Genomic DNA, 16,644 nt, shown 5'->3' with positions numbered 1-16,644 from the left:
CAATACACAACCAAGTCCCTGTATTGATGCGTCACAATATACCACGAAATCGTCCATGCCTTCAGGCAAAGAGAGAATAGGTGCGCTGCAGAGCCTATCCTTTAAGTGCTGAAAAGCTGTTTCCTGTGTATTACCCCAACGATAAGTAACACCTTTCCGAGTCAGTAGCGTAAGCGGCTGTGCAATCCTTGAGAAGTCTTTGATGAACCTTCTGTAGTAACCTGCCAAACCCAAGAATTGGCGAATTTCTGTTGGTGTAGGTGGTGCAGGCCAGTTCCTGATCGAGTCTACCTTGGATGGATCGACATGAATCCCATCCTTGTTTACCACATGGCCTAGAAAGTGGACTTCACGAAGCCAGAAGTCGCATTTCGAAAACTTGGCGTACAGCTGTTCTGATCGAAGGAGTTCCAAAATAAGTCGTAAATGCTGCTCGTGTTCCTCCTGACTCTTAGAATAGATCAGGATGTCGTCGATGAAAACAATGACAAACCTGTCTAGGTACAGCTTGCACACTCTGTTCATAAGATCCATGAAGACTGCAGGTGCGTTTGTTAACCGAATGGCATAACTAGAAACTCGTAGTGGCCGTAGCGAGTTCTGAATGCTGTTCTGGAGACGTCCTCATCCCGGACTCTCAGTTGATGGTAGCCTGACCTCAGATCTATCTTTGAATAGTAGCTCAACCCTTGTAGCTGATCGAATAAATCATCAATACGTGGCAGAGGGTAGCGATTCTTTACGGTTACCTTGTTGAGTTCGCGGTAATCTATGCACATACGAAAGGTACCGTCTTTCTTTTTCACAAATAACACTGGAGCTCCCCAAGGTGAAGAGCTAGGATGAATAAAACCCTTATCCAAGAGTTCTTGCAATTGCTTAGACAGTTCTTCCAGTTCAATGGGAGCTAAGCGATATGGTGCACGAGCTATTGGTGCTGCTCCTGGAGCTAGCTCGATTTGGAATTCGACCTGGCGATGAGGCGGTAGCCCAGGTAAATCTTCAGGTAACACTTGAGGAAAATCGCGTACAACTGGGATATCCTCTAATCTCTTCTCTTTCATTGATGCGTCTGTAACAAGTGCCAAAATGGCAGTGCGGCCCTTTCGCAAACACTTCTGGGCCTTCAGGAAGGAGATGATGCCAACCACGGCACCACTCTTGTCGCCTTGAACTTCGAGAGGTTCTTTACCAGAACGGGGAATACGAACAATCTTCTCCTTGCATATGATCTCTGCTTGTTGTTGGGATAACCAATCCATACCAATGACGATGTCGAAACTACCTAGAGCTATGGGAATGAGATCGATGGAGAAAGTCTGACCAGCGAGGATAAGATTACAACCCTGAACTATGTGTGTGGCCTCTAGGCTTTTACCGTTAGCTAACTCTACGACATGCTTAGTGTTCAAAAGTGTTGGTACGCGTTTAAGCATTTGACTAACTTTCAGAGACATATAACTGGTATCTGCACCCGAATCAAATAATACAGTAACATAAAAGTCGTCGAGAAGAAACTTACCCATCACCACGTTAGGATCATTCCTTGCATCACCTTGACCCAGCACAAACGCACGACCCCTGGCGCCATTATTTCCATCATTGTTTCCCCCGTTGTTGTTCCCATTGCCCTGATTATTGTTGTTGTTATTCTGATTCTGGTTTAACTGGGGGCAATCCCGCTTGAAGTGGCCATCAGCACCACACTGAAAGCATCCCCTATTGCCTCGCTGCTGTTGTTGCTGCTAGTTTCGTGGAGCGGGTGGTTGTTGTTGCTGGTTCTGATTCGCAGGTCGTGAGCTCCTGCAATCCTTCGCTTCATGACCCATCTTGAGACATCTCTGACAACAACCCCGGTTGCACTGACCATTGTGGTGCTTGTTGCATGTATTGCACCTTGGGAGGTTTCACCCTGTCTTTGATTACCAGAAAATTGCTGACCAGGGCTCTGGTAATTATCGGTCTTTCGCTGCTGTGCCTGAGACTGAGCTGTAGCTGAACCCTTGCTGGAATCCCCATCCCATTTCCGCTTGTTGTCACTGGGAGTAGCGGAAGTAGTAGCATTAGTAGCACTGATACGTTTAGGCAGCCTGTTCTGTTCCACTGCCTGATCTGTGAGGCGATGAGCAAGACGTGTAATATCCTGGATATTAGCATGGTTGGCCGATGTCACATGACTTTGAATTTCCGGTGCTAGCCCTTTGAGATACAACTCAATACGCTTGATAGGAGGGTCCACCATAGTTGGACACAAGATGGCTAGCTCGTTTGACCTTTTCGTATATGCCTCGATCTCTGACCCCATCATTTTCAGATTAAAGAACTCCACTTCTAACTTGTGGATGTCATCACGTGTGCAGTATTCTCGCTTGATAAGTTCCTTGAAATCATTCCAAGGGGTGGCGTTAGCAGCTGCCAACCCTAACATTTGAACTTGCGCATTCCACCAAGTCAGCGCAATGCCTTCTAGAGTACCAGTGGCGTACTTCACCCTGCGAGCCTCAGGGCGTTCACACATCTCAAATACGGACTCGAGCTTTTCGAACCAATGGAGGAGTCCAACTGCTCCTTCAGTGCCACTGAATGTGCTAGGACGACAGTCCATGAAAGTCTTGAAGGTGCATACAGGTTGCTGAGCGTGCTGACCTGTTGTGTATAAGAATCAGGACAAGGTTAAACACAAGAGTTGGTTTAGGAATGTAGGATCTAAAGATCCTAGTGTGAGTTACGTCTGCAGGGTATACCTCCTACTTGTGTGGCTGCAAGTGCCGCAGCAACTTGTTCGTTAATCAGAGCCGTCAACTGGGCTTGAGTCATGTTAATGCGTCCAGCCATGATCTTCATATCAAAGGCAACATAAGTGAGAGAGGTTCGCAAAAAATGCGATGACAGAAGAGAGTAAGCACATAAGTGTTCTCAAGCAATAGTTGTTACGTTTATCTAAGCATACCATGAGCAAAGTTCTATGTAATCTAGCAAGTAGGCAATGTAAACATGAATAGTAGTACCTATAGTGTTGAGTCTTGCACGTGGAGCGAAGCGTCGTTGTGGATCGTTGAGCACTGTACAGGTTATAGTCTGGTTTTAACAAAAACTTTTTCCCCTTATTAAAACCAAGTTCACTATAACCAGTGGCTCTGATACCAATCTGTCACACCCCCAAAATCCACACGCGGAGTATCACCGCATGGAGGCGTGACTGACCAGGGTCAAGCCACCAATCATATTGAACAACGTAAATAGTAAATGTAATTCAACCAACAATATGAAAGGTGTTCAAAACAAAAGTATAGTATCAATGTTTAGCGGAAGCATAAATGTAAAACCCAACATAAGTAATAAGTTTGAAATGTCATAAACGTTTAACATGGCATCCACGATCCATGTCCCACAATGACTGCGTCTCCCCGTGCAAGCTCCATGAGTACCTAACGACCTGCAAGGCATGTAACAACGAGTCAACAACAAAGTTGAGCGAGTTCACAGTTGGTTGTTTAGTTATAGTATTCGTTTCGTAATTCAATTGTTCGTTCTGTACCAGGTATTGTATTAATTCGTATCGCGGTCTCCCAGACATGTATGCGAAGGTTAGTGGGGGTTTCCCATGTATCCTAGACTAGTTGTGTTTGTATTTGTATCGCGGTCTCCCAGACATGTTTGCGAAGATTAGTATTCGTATCGCGACCTCCTAGGCATGTGTGCGAAGATTAATGTTTGTATCGCGGCCTCCCAGGCATGTGTGCGAAGATTAGCGGGGGCTTCCCGTGTTTTACTAGTCTAGCTGTATCTATAGGTGTCCTACACCTAACGAGGTCAGTGGTACATATTCCAGTAGCAAATGAAAGTACAAGTAATCGTTCAACCCCATTCCGAACCCCGGGAATCCCATGCCTTGTTAAAAGTGTGAACTCACCTTGGTTTGCTCGGTATGCTAAGTTATGTGTTCACAAGTAATCAGTCAAGTCCTATAGTGTGCATGTATACTCAATCAGTTCAAAGTTACATGCAAGTTCCTTAACCTAGTTATCATGCCCAACAGAGTTAATGTATTTATTAACTGAGTTAATAAGCTTAACAGATTTAACAACTTTGCATGATTAGAATACATAACAGGAATAATAAACTGACAGTGCTAGTTAACTAACAGAGTTAACAAACAAAGTAGAGTTACCCACTTAACAGAGTTAATCAAGTTAATAGAGTTAATAACTTAACTCAGTTAATAGACTAAACAAAATTATGGACTTAACAAGAGTTAATAAACTTAATAGCATTATCAACTTGGTAGAGTTACAACTAACACTGGGCGAAATCACATGCATGGCGAAATCACTCATGGACAAAAACCCTAGGCAACGAAATCCAAGGGTTTTCGTCGGGTGTGGGGTGTGACGAAATCACTTATGTTTTCATCTGGATCCTATGATTTCAACGATCCTGGTGTTTTCGTCAGATACATCATCATCATCAATATCAGTTGCAAACTACAACAACCCTAATCATGTTATTATAATTTAGATCTAATTATCACAGTCCTTAACTTTCAGTCAACAACTTTGATTATAATAATCTAGATCATTCATACAATTCATGATTCAATAGCTTTTAACAGTAGCGGCCCAATTAAAACTTATTAAAAACATAGTTGTCGAACACTATTCAATAGAGACATCCTATAACAATTGTCAGTTAATATGATTCAATCCCCATGTGTTTATTTGTTCCAAGTTGTCGGCCATCATCAATATATTTTGTACACTTCTACTACTCATATTAATTGTTTAAAAACAATAATAACCCATCACATAACAAATCGATCATTAAACAAAATCATGAGATCATTCACTAGTTAGTCAGCGGCACATGACAAGTTATCAGATCATCATCATCATCATGCTAAATACATCACAAATATTCTGATAATAACCAAACATTCAAATCATTCATGAAATCAAAGCAACAATACAAAACCATATTCAACATCTAAGAACATGAAATATAATTCGCAGAACATCACCAACTCAGGTTCTGAATAAAATACAAACATGTAACTCACAACAGTGTACTAACCGAGTTAGGCAGAATAATGGTTTGATGCTATTGAGGGTTTGAGGATCCTGATTATGCCGTCGCACAGAAGCAAGGAGAGAGAGAGGGACTTTAGGGTTTTGCTAGTTACAGTTTTTGCGTGAAGATTGAGAACAAACATTATAACTAATCACTTCTGGGCCTAAAGCCCATTTGATTTTCGTCAAGCAGTAGTGGACGAAAACACTAAGGTGTTTTCGCCACAGGGGTGTTTTCGGGTGGGGTTTTCGGCCAGAAGGTGTTTGGTCAAAGTTCCACTTTTAATTACACAATAATAATATGAAACATATATCACATACACACTTAATACACACCATATATAACATATCAATCACAATACAGTTTAACATATTACAAACGTGCACAGTTGTGAAACAAACAAGTCGTGTAAACAAACAATCTAAACCATTAATCGTGCAAGTAATGCGAAGATGGAATCTTAGAAACTCGAGTTGTCACAGTAAACTCATAATGACCATACCTAGTTCTGAAAGCAGTTTTAGGTATGTCTTCTTCTTGTACTTTCAACTGATGGTATCCGGAGCGTAAGTCTATCTTAGAAAAATACCTAGCTCCTTGGAGTTGATCAAAAAGATCATCAATTCTAGGTAATGGGTATCGATTCTTAATTGTAACCTTATTCAATTCCCTATAATCAATACACATTCTCATTGACCCATCTTTCTTTTTCACAAACAATACTGGAGCTCCTCACGGGGATGAACTAGTGTTAGTGCATGCATCTGTCGTCTTCGTCTTGTATCGAGTCTTATTCTAGATAGATTAGATCAGGGCACGTTGTATGAGAAAATAGGAAAGTTTAGTGTGAGTTAGGATGATTCCGCTTGAAATGGAACCTGATCATTTCAAGCGAAATCATAAGTTCTAATTCCGCTTGAATGGATATTGTGAGATTTCGCTTGAGTTGCTGATTCCGCTTGAGCATGTTCAAGCGAAATCAGGCAGCCTATATATATGTGTTGGAGCGAAATCATATGGAATTAATTGTGATTTTGGATACCGAAGTGCTGCCGGTTTATCCAGTGACTGTAATTGCTGTTAGATCAATCAGAAGTGTGTGAAAAGTGAATTGCAAGCTGTTTCTAAGTCAGTTTCTTGTTTTCCGCACCTAAAACTGATCAAAACTCCTCTGAACGACTCGTTTAGGTCATCTACACGATCCTACAACTGGTAGCAAAGCTCAGGAGGAAGAGTTCTACAGATTATAGTCTGATTTCACTGTGTTTTCTGACTTCTACACCTTCTTTCTTGAATTGAACAAAATTTAACGCTTAAAATCAGCCAATTTTTTCACAGATTGTATAAAATTGCATATTAACAAACCCTTGAAAGTTTCACTTTAAAATCCGGCTTAAAAATGACTGAAATGGACCATAAACCTGATTCCGTTTGAACGAACAGCTTCTGATTCCGCTTCAAACTTGTTATCCCGCTTCAAAGTTTCAAGCGAAATCAGTGTTTTCGATTCAAAATCGTTATTTCGCTTGAAAGGTTTCAAGCGAAATCAGTGATTTCACTCGAATTGTCGGATTCCGCTCGAAAAGCCTTTTCCGCTTGAATTTCAAGCAAAATCAGGTTATTTCACTTAAAAGTCTTATTTCGCTTGAACTGCTTATCTTGCTTGAAGTTGTTTTTCAGGTGATTTCGCTTGAACATATTTTGAGATTGAAAATTTGATTTCACTTAGGAGAGTTATTTCGCTTGAACTTGCAAGAATCATGAGTGACGAATTTTACAACGTGTTTGCCACATCTTCGATTAATCCGGCTTCCATTGCTCAAAATATGAATCTGGAAAATGAAACCGAAACTACACAAAAGCCCCCGAAGCTAATGAGCATTGAGGAGTATTACGGATGGAAAGATCGGTTCGAGAACTGGGTTCAAGCTAACCATCTAAGATCGTGGGAGTGTATATTGAAGAGATATGTTCTACCACGTACTGAATTGCAAACTGAAAAACAAATTTATGAGTTTAATGACAAAGAACGGGAAATGTACAGAGCTGAAAAGATGATGATCAGTTTACTTCAGCAAGCTATTAAAGAAGACATCTTTGTCTTGGTTCAACATGACAAAACTTCAAAATCAATTTGGGATGCTCTTAAAGTCAAGTTTGAGGGTAGTGAGAATATGATTAAGAGTAAAAAGGCATTGCTTAAGAAAGAATTTGATCTATTCTCTAGTTTGCCCGGGGTAGATACTAAGAAGCTTATTGAAAGATATTGCCACTTAGTGCGATCCATGTCGATGCTAAGTATAACCAAAGATCGTGAAGAGTGGGTCGACAAGTTAGCTGATGCCTTACCTCAAAAGGAGTGGGGTACTTACTTGATGATTCTGAAGAACACTGGGGTATATGATGGGTTAACAATTTCTCAGTACATCGAGAAAATTGAAGGTCAAGATCTGGAACAGCAGAAGATTGCGAGGATGAACAATCCGACTGGTCAACAAGACGTGAAAATGTACTACAAAGGCAGTGTTCCAGAGTTGAAAGAAGCCCAAAGATTCAAACTGCTTTTAGTGCTGGAGACTCATCTAAAAAAGTTGATCAAAGTTCAAATAAAAGCAGTGGATTCTCTTCATATCCAAGTGTTAATCCAAAAGATACAACATCAAGTTTTCACTCTCAAAGTACAAAAGGTGGTGGTTGTGTGATACAATGCAACATTGCTTTGAATCTTCCTGATGGTTAAAGTTTTTCTGAAGAAGTTGCAAAAGACCACATGGCATTACTTGGTTCTGTGCTACTATCCTATGAAGGTTTGGTTGCAGGGAGGATCGGGAATCCTATGCTAACAAGGGAGGATTACGATCAGATAGACGTTGAAGAAATGGAGCTCATGGACATCAAATGGTGTCTAGCTAGTGTCCTAAGAAGAGCAGAAAAGTTCAAACTGATTACTGGGAGAAATGACTTTCTTGATGCACATGTTTCAACTTTGGGTTTTGATAAATCTAAAGTTACTTGTTTTCGATGCAGGGAGAAAGGTCATTTCAAGAGGGAATGCAAGAATAGAGAAGCGAATGATGCAAAGAATCCGTTCGGAAAAGATGACTACTACCGAAAAGCCACATACCAACAAGTTGGTCAGCAACAACAACAAGAACCACAAGTGGCTCATGGTAGAAAAGTGATTGAGGATTCAAAGAGAGCATGTTTGGGGAATCAAGAAAGTTTTAACTGGAACAAATACATTTCATCCGACAGCAAAGCATGCCTAATCAATCAAGATGATGAAAGGCTACCTGAAGGCTTTAGCTGGGATATGTTTGTGGATGAGAAAGGAGAGTTCAAAGCTTTCATTGCTGGAATTGTGAAAGAACCAAACATGTTCACCGAGTGGATGAAATCTATTGGAGTTAGTGTGAAGAATGATGATGAAAAATCTGTTTCATCAGATGAAAGCTCACAAAGTTCAGATGAAAATTCAGAAAGAGAAATTATTTTTGATCAAACACCATCTGATTCTGGTTCTTCGGATGATAGTTCTGACAAATCAGTAGAGTTTGATCAATCACCAACTGATGACAGTAGTGATGATGAAGAAGAAAAACATATTAATATTGCAAAATCTCATCTTTCTCCTGAAAGTTTTCATTTTTATTTTGCAGACCGCTTGGAGAAGCTGAAGGAGAGACGAGCAGCAAAAGAGCAAATGCATATGAAATCTAAAAATGTTGCTCAAGAAAATGAGACTGTTCAAAATGATGAAGTTAAAAGTGTTGCTGAGGAGGTTGGTGAAGTAGAAAAAGTGACTGAAGTTGAAAAAGTTGTTGAATCTGAAAAGATTATTGAAGTAGAAAAGATTGTGGAAGTTATCAAGCCTTGCTCAAAGTGTTTAGAACCATGCAAAGATTGTGCAGCAAAAGATGAGAAGCTGGTTGAGCTTGAAAAGATGAAAGATCAATTACTGTTCAATCTAAACTACGTGAAGGAATCTTATGACATTTTGAACAGAACAGTAACTGGTCTTCAAAAGCCAAATTCTGAACGAGAGAATGCTTTGACAATGATGAACGCAACAATGATGACAAAGCAAAAAGCTATCAATCATTACATTGAAGAATGTGCAAGATTGAAACAAGAGTTGGAGACTGAGAAAATTGAGAATGAGAGAATCAGACGTTTGTTAAAAAGTTATTCTAGTTCTGATTATCTTATTGATCGAATTTATCCAACTGTTGCAGGTTTCGAAGCATTTCAGGATGAAAAGTCAAAGAAGAAGGATACTGGTAAGAAACCGAGTGTTAGCTATAACAAGTGTCCGCCTCCGATCTGGGTAGGTTATTATCCCAGAAAACCAAATGATGAGCAAGTCGAAAAAGCAGTTAATATAAAGTTAAAAATCGATACAACTGATGAATTACCAGAAAACATTGACGTCACGTTCACCTCGTCTGACACTGATCATGAGTCTGAGTTAATCAAAAAGGTGGTCGATCAGGTGTTGGATACTGATGAGGAGTCTGAGTCAAAGTCTGAGTCTGGAGGGTCAAGTTCGTCAGTCAACAGTCAAAAATCATCGATTAAACGGGTTTACAGTAAAGAGTTTTTGTTATCAAAATCGAATTTGAATGATGAAACATTCGAAGTAGTTTATACTTTGAATGATTCTGACAAATTATATTATAACAAAGAGTTTCCAATATGAAGTGTCAAAACGGAAATGATTAACAAGGCTTTCAAACTAATAGAAATTAATATTCCTGAATTGTCAGTTTTGAAAAATCTTGAAAAACCTAAAAAATACACTTCAAGAGTTCAACAACGATTAAACAAGAAAAAGGGTTACAATTCTGGTTCTGGTTTTCAAAAGAAACCAAACCATAAGGGTAACTACAAAAATAAAGGATTGGATTTTGTTCCACCAAAAAACTATAAAAATGACAAAATTTCTAAAACGAATACAAAATTTGTTTCAGGTGGAAGTGCAGAAGAAGAACAGAAGAAACCGTTCTGGAGGCAATCAAACCAGGAGTTTCTTGCTGAAATGAAAAGAAAAGGAACTGGAGTTTTTCACAGAAAAGATACTCGAACCTGTTTCAAATGCAATGAAGCTGGTCACATTGCATCTACTTGTTCTCAAATGACAAAACCAAAACAGGGAGTATCTGAAAAACTTAAAGAAAAAGTTGTCGATGTTGAACCACCAACTGAAAAATTCAAAATTTTTGAAAATTCGACTTACGAAGTTGGTGAGAGTTCAAAGAAAATTTTTTACAAAAAGAAAACCAAAGACAACCAAATGTGGGTTGTTAAGAAGGGTGGTGTAAAAGTCGGCGATGAACCTGATTCCACAAAATCAGAGGAACCACAGGTTGAGTTAAAAGAAGAAAAATCAGTGTCTTCAGTGGATGATGCTAAAATTCCACCATTGAAGAATGAGAATTTTAAACAAAAGGTTGGTAAGGTGGAAATCTCAAATCAATTCTATTCTGATCAGAAGAAATTTGATGTTGAGAAAGCATTCAATGGGAATGTTAAGAAAATTTTTGGGAAAATGGTCGAGGGAAAGGCCAAAGGGGTTAAAGATTTTTAAGCAACAAAGAAAGCAACATATAACCCTACTGAACAAGAGTTAAAAACACCCAAGGATAGTAAAACTTGGGTGGAAATTCTTTTCCCTTGAAAAATCAGGACTTACCGGAGATCCCAAGTTTGTAATCACGGATCAGGAATCGCCATTTTTTCTTGAAAATTGATTTTGTGAATGAATTTTAAAGTTGATAAATTTTAACAGGATGGGACTTGCCGGAGCTTCCAAGTTGGTAAGTGTGAAGCAGGAATCGGCATCTTTATTGGTAACATGTATCTGTGTAGATCTGTTATTCCTACAAATGGTCTGAAAAGTGACTTTATCCTACAACTGGTACAGGTTTGGTTTTACAGAATGATTAATCAAGGTCATTAGTTTGAACTTGATGTAATCCTCATATAAGTGATTGAATGAACAAGATGATGAACCAGTCCCTACAAATGGTAAAAAACAAACGTATTTTCCAGAAAAATCATTTTGATTAAAACAAACTTAAGTGTTTTCAAATCTTAATGAGAAAGTAGTTTGTTGAAAGGGGGAGTTCTGATTGTTTATGCCTAGTGGATGGCGAATTGATGCGATTTGATATCGGTTGTCAATTTTTCTGTACAGTTTGTTTTCAAATTTCTTTAAATGTGTTTGCATTTTAGGGGGAGTAAAAATTTCAGAAAATCCAAAAACATTAGAAAATTTGAAAAAGCCAAAAACATGATAAAATCAAAAAACGAGATATAAACTGTTGTGAAAAGAGGAAATGGTAGTATATTAGTGGACTATCACAACATGCTAAAGAAATGGAAAGTTAAATGTGATAAACAATCTCATTGCGGATATGCCAGTAGGTTTTTGCACATTCAGTAAATTGTGACGAGATATAAACCTAAATTTCAAACTTGCTTATTTCGTGGGTAACATTTCTTGGATATATAGGTAACCCCTGAAATCTTGTTTGAAAGGTCCCTCTTTCTGAGATACTAGGTCTTTATACTTAGTGATATCTAGGGTATTATCCCGGGACTTCTGCTGAATGGAAATTCTGACCTAGTCCCCGTATAATACTTTCCGCATTGCTTGAAATATAGCACAGCCCTCAGTAAAAATGATGAAACAATAAAATTGATAATCATTGCTATTGAAGAAAAGATCCTCTAAAGGGGACACACCAAAAGTCAAGCCGTCATCTTTCTGTTGAACGGAAGTTCTGACCTGAGCTCTCCCGGTTTCGCATCTAACCCCTTTACAGATATCATCTGTGGTATATTCACCTGTAAGAATGAATATTGGGATCTGGATACGGGAGTTTATTCAAGTAGTGGGACACACGAATAAGTTTAAGTTCTTAAGTCATTAATATCGTATCTCGAAACAGTTGAACATTGTGTGAAAATTTAAGTGGACCAATATACTGACAATCTAAGTGAATTGTTTAGAACTTAAAATGAAATGAAGCTTAACGGTGTTGGTGATTGTTAGGATCTGAGTTTGGATTGATTGTGATTTGTGTTTGAATTAAGATGGATTTATGAATGAGTTGTGCAGCAGAAATTAAATGGAAGCAAACTTTTCACAATCAAACAGAAGAAATGCTTTTAAACATACATTTTCAACAAAGAATCAAATGCTTAAATTTATTTCAAACTTTGATTACAATTGCATGTATGCTTTGCAAACTCCCCCCCAGCCCGAGCTCAGTATTTGTTCGTGCAGGAAGAAGATGGTGAAAGAGCTAAACAGAACAGTACAGAGCACTGTTCTATTTATAGGCACTAGCAAACTACTGAGCATCTAAGCTGACGTCACCATGAAAGTGACATCTAACCTCCTAACAAACTCTTAACAACTGACCTATACAAACACTGCTTATGCTAACTACGGATGTTACAATTCATTACATAAAGTAAACATAAACTACTGCTGCATCCTTCCACTGCTGTGAACCTAGCAGTACTTGTCATGACCAGCAGTGCTTGAAGCAAGGCAGTAGATTGAGCAGCAGGGCTTTAGTTCTTCAACAGTCTTTGACTTGATCAGCAGTTGTAGGTCAGCAGTTTGCATGATCAGCGGATAGGAGGTCAGCAGATGTTGAAACCACTTTCAAGGGGAGAAATTTGCATGCATAACATCTGCTTATTCTGGATCCTCTGCTTTGATCCAGTTTTGGCCTTTATTATCTGTTCCTTTGGCAGGGTTCAATCCCAACAATCTCCCCCTGGAACAGATAATGCCAAAACTCTCCATTATTAAAAGATCTTTATTGCCTCATCAGCAGTTCCCTTATTTTCCCTTTGAGTTGTAATTCAAAGGTTAAGGCATATGTATCATCTTCATCCCTGCTAAGTGGAAGATCAAGGAGATCCTGCAAATCTTCAATACTCTGGCCAAGAGCTTGTTCCCTTGTTAATTTCTTCACTTCTCCACTAGACTTGAACACTGTCAGTACGTGGGTCTGTTTATCAGTTTTCCACTTTAGTACTTTTGAACCTGGTGGGTTTCTTGGGAGATTTTTATTTGGTGAGGTATTTGGTGATGCTGGCCTATTCATGACTGGCTGAGCAGTACTTGCAGATTGTTCCAGTTCAGATTCTTCTTTCATCATTAACATAATGCCCTCTTTTACAAGGTCATTTCCAGCAATTAGATCTTGAACTGTTTCAGCACCAAACTGGTTTTGACTCCTTCTTTTGTAGATGGCAGCACCAGCAGGAGCAGTGGTTCTTTTGGCTTGCAGCTTTGGTGGTCGTTTTGAGACCTCTGCTTTGGAGTAGTCAGGTTTTTGTGGAGCTGTTGGATCTTTCTTCCTAAGTTCCTCCAACCTTTTATAGGTGGCCCTGACCCAAGCTTCTATCCACTTTGACACAGAATTCCTTGACCCATAATCAGCTGTTACCAGCTCCTCTTTCATTCTCTTCAACTCTAAGGCCTTGTCAGCTTCAATTTGTTTGAATTTTTCAAGAGGAGACTGCTTGACCTTATTTTTGATCATTTCATGAATCCTGGCTACTTCTTTTTCAAGCTCAGGAATGGTCCAGTTTTTGTACATGTGTTTCTCCCCCTTGTATTTCTTGTAGGTCATGATATTTTCAATGTAGTCTTTTCTCAAGGACTCATATGCCCTTTCAGAGATTTGCTGACATACATTTTTGGCAAACAGCTCCATAGATCTGACCTGTGTGAGTAGAAACTGATAGTTTTGTTGAAATTCTTTATCAGATTTCCTATGTTTATTTTTGATTGAGATATCCTCTGCCTGCTTGGCCTTGATTTTCAAATATTCTTCAATATTATTTGGCCTGGGATATCCTTCAATTGATGGCAAACTCCTTTTGGCAGGGTCATCCTCATAACAGAAAGATTTGATCTCTTCCCTAACTGCTATGAGTTCCAAAGGTAATATAACACCTGCAGGAGGTAATGGCTTTTGGATTTGAGCTGAAGAGAGAGGAATGAGTTTTGGAATTGTGACAAGTGCTTGGGATTTTGAAGCTGTTGGTGGTGGTGATGGAGAATCATCATCTGATATGATAATCCTTCTCCTTTTTATTTTAGGAGAGGCAGATGATGTTTTGGGTGGAACAGTGGAGGTGGTTTGAGTGGCAGTGGTTTGTGACTGACAGACAGCTGTTGAAACAACTGGTGTTTCAACCACTGTTGTCATTACAGCAGATGTTGTAACATCTGCTGTCTTCTGCTTTTTGGCAGGAGGTGATGGTGGAGATGTTGTTTTAAATGGTGATGGTGGTGATGGTAAGGCAGTGGCAGTGGTGTGTGTTGAAGTGAGAGCAGATGTTGAAACAACTGAAGTACCAGCAGATGTTGATACAACAGGAGTTTCAGCAGCTGTTTGGGTGGAGGTTTGATGTTGGTGGCTTTTGGATAGTGGTTTTGAAGTATGCTTTGGAAGACTAGATGGTGTGGACTTGGGTTTCCTTACTTTTCTAGTAAGATTTCTTTTTGGAGCAGGATTTTGATCATCCTTTTCACCAGAACAACCCTGAGCATTCAGCTCCATGAAAGCTCTCTTCTCCTCATTCCACCTTGATAAATCCTTTGCCACTCTATCCCTTTTTACACTTATGACACCATCATCAAGTGCATTCTGGGTAACATCAACCTTTTTGCTACCATCTGGCAAAGGAATGTTTCTGAGCATTGCATCCTTTTCTGGATCAAGATACAACCCATTATCAATCCCTTTCTTTGTCCACTCCTTAATTTTCTCCCCCTTTTTGGCATTATCTGGGGGGAGTTCATCAATAAAAAGAACTGTCGGAGGAGCAGTGCCAGTGGTTGTCAACAGATGGGCCTTGATAGCCTTGATGTCATCTTTTGTATCCTTGAACCTTGACTCCATTGTGGTTCTCAGCTCTTGGACATGTTTATCATGTTGCTGATTAGCCAATTGATATTGTTGTTGGAGAAAAGGTTAAAAAAGATTCCAGAGCTCTTTTGTAACGTCTGCTGGTGGAGGAGCAGGTGCTTGAGGTGGAATAGCAGTGGATTTTATCATTTGAACTGTCAACAACTGTTGCAACATTTCTTTAATTTCTGCAACAGAGGTATCCAGTTTTTCGACTCTTGCCGTCAATTCTTGGTACTTTAAACCATCACCCAACTTAATGGGATCATCTGATTTCCCACTAGCAGTGGTTTTATCAGAGGTTGAGGTAGGGAGTGTACTCCAAACATCAACAACTGATGCCCCTTTTTCTTGGTACTGGGGTCTTCTTCCTTCAACACTTGATAATCTTTTGATGGAACCAGTGGTTAATACAAACTCACTAGCAGATAACAAAGGTGTTATGGAAGGAATTGCCTCCAAGGAAGTCTTATTGATGTAACCACTGTCCAAGTGTAAACTTGTAGGTTCCACACTTGTAGTGGCTGCTTCACTTGGATTACCACCAAGAGTTACTTGTAACTCAAGGATTGTAACCTCCTCAGGTTGTGTTGGTGGGTTAGCAAAGATTGATACATCAGACCCAGTTTCATGATGAGGTATATTCTCATGAACAGGTGAGTGAGAAGGACTGGTTTGTGCCAGGTTCAAATCAATTGCATCCAACAGTAGTTTGGTGTTTCTGGGAATTGGGGATGTGAATTTGGGTGTAGAAAGAGGATTTGCCCCGGGTATTGGGCTGTGGCTGATGGAAACAAGTGCTTCCAGAGCATCATGATGTGGTGACCCTTGTTGTACAACTTGTTCTTTTTGTGAAGAGTCAGGAGGAGTTTTAGCTATGGGTTGAGATATTTTTACCAACTGCTGTGAGGAAGTAACAGTAGTGGTTTGATGTGACTTTTGTTTTGTCACGGGCAGTTGCTCTGGTATCTCATCCTCCAGAGTTTCCTTTTTGATGGGTTTGGAGGGTTTTTGAGTTTTCTTTTTCTGTGGCTTTTTGGTGATTTTAGGTGTAGGTTTCAAGGCAGTTGTTGTGCTACCTTGATCACCTTGAGCAGTGGGCTCAGCAGCACATACCTGAGGAGCAGTGTTTGCTGCTAAATTCTGCTCAGGCATCTCTGCTTGTGTTTTGCAAGGTGTTGACATTCTTCTAAAAGTTTCAGCAGGTAAGCTGTGCATTTGTAGAGATTCACCTTGGTTTATTACAGCAATATCATCCTTACTGAATTTTTTTCTCAAAATAATAACTTAAAAATCTTGGAAACAGTAAGAATGATTTTGTTTCAACATTTTTAACCAAATCATTGAAGATTACCTGGGAATAATTAAAGTTTTCTTCTTGAAGAATAGCATACCCCAGGTTTTGAATCTTCAGTGGTATTTCATTAAAAGAAGTGGTTTTATTTGAAACACACATGAGGAGGGTATGGAATAAAAATCTTGTTGCAGGAGGAAAGAAACCTTTTTGTAAGGTATCCTTCTTCATCATTGTGTCTGCATACCCTCTCTCAATGAAGTCAATTTTTAACTCATTTTTAGGGAAAGAATCTTTACCTTCCTGATCATCGAGCTGAAAGACTTCTGAAATGGTTTTTGG

This window comes from Helianthus annuus, chromosome 1 (genome assembly GCF_002127325.2).
Source record: "Helianthus annuus cultivar XRQ/B chromosome 1, HanXRQr2.0-SUNRISE, whole genome shotgun sequence".
In the NCBI taxonomy this organism is placed as follows: domain Eukaryota; kingdom Viridiplantae; phylum Streptophyta; class Magnoliopsida; order Asterales; family Asteraceae; genus Helianthus; species Helianthus annuus.
The sequence above is the reverse complement of the archived record's forward strand: the minus strand, read 5'-3'. Positions refer to the sequence as shown.